At 39.4% G+C, this 4,215-nt stretch overlaps 1 pseudogene; it reads right to left on the bottom strand.

Annotated features, from left to right (window-relative positions):
* Positions 1 to 276: 276 nt before the first annotated feature.
* Positions 277 to 1,530, bottom strand: LOC136317181 (NF-kappa-B-activating protein pseudogene; annotated as a pseudogene).
* Positions 1,531 to 4,215: the final 2,685 nt, after the last annotated feature.

The following is a 4,215-nucleotide window of genomic DNA, read 5'->3' as shown; positions in this document are numbered from 1 at the left end:
AAATGCTTAAAATATTTATTGCTACACACACACACACACACACACACATATTTAAGTGACTATTTTTTTATATACAGGTATATGAAAAAGTCTTTTCCTTCAGTGCTTTTTTGATTTTTTAAAATTATTTATTTATTTATCAATACACAGCTTTTAATTGAAGGACTGAAAGAATGAAACAGAAGGCACAGTAACACTAAAACTTTTTAGATCATAACAATCTTTCTGTATGCATATAGAAACCGAGACTTTGTCTCTTAGACAATCTGAAAATCCTTATTTGTCATCTTTCCCTTTAGTTCTCCTGTATATCATCTCTCGAAAACTGGCCAGAATCTTGTTTTCTCTCTTTCGTCTCTCTTCTTGGTTAAAGAATGCAAGAGCTCTCTTCTCATCAGCACTATAGATCTGGTTCTCTTTTCGAAGTCGCACAGCCTCGATTTGGCTATGCCTGCTACCACTCATCACATAACCCAAGCGTTGAAACGATGCGATTTCTTCACTTGTCAAACCAATTTCACCCCTTCGTGGGATACGTTTTCCAGATTTTACGTATTCAGATATAGCTGCACCTTCACCAGGTAACAGAGCATGGCCATAGCTCAGGGGTTTATCATCTTGAGAGGCAAGTGTTTTTGGAGGCTCTGGGCCAATTAAATCTGAGGGTTCTTCAGGCTTTGATCAATCCTTCCAGGGATTCTGCAGAAACTCTTGTTGGGACTCTTTAGAGCTTGAACCACTGGAATCTTTTCTGTTCTTCTTAGACTTCTTTTTCTTGTATTTCTTCGATCTGCTTTTTTTTCTTCTTTTCCTTTTTCTTGACTTTCTTTGATCTCCTTTTTGTATCTTCATCACTGGATTCTGTTTCAGAATCAGAGTCACTGTCACTATCCTCATAATACTTCTTGTGTTTTCTTTTAGATGATCTTTTCTTTCTCCTTTTCTTGCACCTTTCTTTTGAATGACTGGACTTCTTCTTCCTCTTCTTTTCCTCTTTTAAAGTAGAAGCTGAAGTAGTGCTTTTCTTTGGCTCTTCATCCTCTACCGGTGTCTGTTCATCAGAGTCTGGTTCTGGATTCTTTGGAGAAAGTCCCCACACTTTAGGAGTTCCCAATTCTCCAATCCTCTCTCTCTCTCACTTAACGTCTTCTGCCGCAGGCTTTCCTCTCTTTCCTTGTCCAGGAGGTTAGGCCAAGTCTTGTTGCTCCCATAGGGCTGTGAGTAGTCGCCATAATAAGCAGAGGAGGCAGAAGCTAAGATGGTGCCCCGCGTGGCAGACAGCCGCTCCCAAGACCGTGACCGCGAGCGGGAACCGTAGGGCTGGTTTCTGGAGCCTTGGCTAAAGCCACTCGGTTGGTGGTTGAGGCCATTCCGATCCCCAGACCGAGAGCAAGAGTGTGAACGGGAGCAGCAGCTCCGCTGGGAGTGAGCAGATTTGCTGGATTTAGGGCTCCTCGAAGAACTGCGATGCTTCACTCTGGGGCCCGAGGCCTCCCTCTCCGGGCTGCGCGAACCAGACACCTGAGCCATCACTGCTGCGGGATCCCCAAAGCGAGGGGACAATGGGGTGTTCTCGCTAGCCTCAAAGGTATCGGTTGCCTTGGCTCCCAGAACCTGTCACCATGCCACAAGCCGAACCCGAGGAAACCTTGGAAACAGTTCCCTCCTTCAGTGTTTTAAAAACATCATTCCCTTGTCTTGCATTCCAGAGAGACTATGATGATGTCAATCTGGTCTTGTTTCTTTGAAACTTACACTCTATTTTTTGGGATTTATTTATTTCTCTCTCTCTCTTTGACCTTTCAAAATGTGTTTTCTCAATCTAAAGTATTTATTTCCCCTTTAATTTGACTATTTTATCTATATTATTTCTTCACATCTCTCTTCCTCTGTCTCCTTTCCTCTCTTCCTTCCTCCTCCTTTTTCTCTCTTCTGGTCGCTCTTTCTCTCTCAACTTTCCTCTGCTTCAATTAGTATGTGTTGCTTCTATTTTTTATTTTTAAACTTTTACATATCTCCCTATTTCTTTCTGCTTTCAGGAAGTTAGTAATTCTATGTGCTATCCTACCTCAGCAACATACCTATTCTTTATTTAAATGATCAAAGATTTTAAGCCCTAATAATTTTACTAAATCATAATTGTTGTTCCTGTTTCATATTGTTAATATCTTTACTAATTTGAAGTTAATTTATATGTGACTTTTTTTGAAAGATTTTAGGGTTTTCTCTTTCTCTTGGAATTCTGAACATTCCCAATGATTTGACATGGTGTGCATCCCTTTTATTCCTGTTCTAGGCCCTTGGTGATGTATCATTCAGTTTGAGAAATTTCATCCTTTGCTAATTTACTTTCTTCTGTTCTCTCTACTCTCTCTTTCTGGTACTACAATTAGTCAGGTGTTGGACAAAATCCACTGTTTACTTATTTTCTTATTTTTAGTTTCTTATTTTCTGTCTTAATATTCTACTTCTTGTGAGATTTTTCTTAACTTTATATTTTAGCCAGTCTCTTGAATTTTGAATATATTATTATTTCCAAGAACTCTTTGATGTTTTCTAACTTTCCCCCCTATATTAATACAGGATTTCTTCCTTATCCATAGTTTCACTTTTTTATGGTTTCAGTTACCTGAGGTCAACTATAGTCCAAAAATATTAAATAGAAAATTCCAGAAATAAAATTACTATAAGCTTTAAATTTTGTGCCATTCTTAGTCGTGTGATGAAAACTTGCACTGTCCTGCTCCATCCCACACAAGATGTAAATCATCCCTTTGTCTAGGGCAGGGGTCCCCAAACTTTTTACACAGGGGGCCAGTTCACTGTCCCTCAGACCATTGGATGGCCAGATTATAAAAAAAAAACTATGAACAAATCCCTATGCACACTGCACAGATCTTATTTTAAAGTAAAAAACAGGCCTGACCTGTGGTGGCGTAGTGGATAAAGCGTCGACCTGGAGATGCTGAGGTCGCCGGTTTGAAACCCTGGGCTTGCCTGGTCAAGGCACATATGGGAGTTGATGCTTCCAGCTCCTCCCCTCCTTCTCTCTCTCTGTCTCTCCTCTCTCTCTCTCTCTCTCTCTCTCTCTGTCTCCCCCTCTCCTCTCTAAAATGAATAAATAAAAAAAAAATTAAAAAAAAAGAAAGATATTTAAAAAAAATAAAATAAAAAATAAAGTAAAAAACAAAAAACAAAAAACAAAAAAAACCCAAAAAACAAACAAAACAAAAAAACCGGAACAAATACAATATTTAAAATAAAGAACAAGTAAATTTAAATCAACAAACTGACCAGTATTTCAATGGGAACTATGCTCCTCTCACTGACCACCAATGAAAGAGGTGCCCTTTCCGGAAGTGCGGCAGGGGCGGATAAATGGCCTCAGGGGGCCGCATGTGGCCCCCGGGCCATAGTTTGGGGACCCCTGGTCTAGGGTGTTTATACTGTATATGCTTCCCCCGTCAGTTACCTGGTAGCCTTCTTGGTCATCAAACTGAGTGTGTCACAGTATCACAGTGCTTGTGTTCAAGTCACCCTTATTTTACTTAATAATGGTCCCAAAGTTCAAGATACTGGCAGTTCAGATAGGCCAAAAAGAACTTTACGAGAAAGGGATCTTTAGGGGAAAAAACACATTGTATAACAGTTTGGTTGTATCCATGGTTTCAGGTATCCCCTTGGGGTCTCAGAATATATCTCCAATGGATAAGGGGACTACTATAGAATTCTGTTTCATTTCTTGGATGAAATATCTGTCTTTTGCAGGTACTAATGTTTTCAGTTTTCTTTTACTATATATCTTGTCTGTGTTTCCTCCAATTTTACCTTTTTTTCAAGTTTGAGGCTCATCAACTATTTACTAATTTGGGACTGTGCTTTTAAATTAAGAGTGAGACACTACAAAAGCTTCTTTTCTGATTGTTTTAACTCTAAGGTTATCATGTCAAATCCAGCTTCTGTTAATGACTCCCAAATGTCAGTTTTAGGACACTTTTTCTCTGAAGAAGTTAAGAAAATAATCTTCCTGTCTCCTGCCTGGTGAATATACACTGTCTGTAAAGTCACGGTGCACTTTTGATCAGTCACAGGAAAGCAACAAAAGATGATAGAAATGTGAAATCTGCACCAAATAAAAGGAAAACTCTCCCAGTTTCATACCTATTCCGTACAGTTCAATGTGGGCTCACGCACAGATTTTTTAGGGCTCCTTAG

This window comes from Saccopteryx bilineata, chromosome X (assembly GCF_036850765.1).
Source record: "Saccopteryx bilineata isolate mSacBil1 chromosome X, mSacBil1_pri_phased_curated, whole genome shotgun sequence".
In the NCBI taxonomy this organism is placed as follows: Eukaryota; Metazoa; Chordata; class Mammalia; order Chiroptera; family Emballonuridae; genus Saccopteryx; species Saccopteryx bilineata.
Note: the sequence above shows the minus strand (reverse complement) of the source record. Positions and strands in the feature narration are given on the sequence as shown.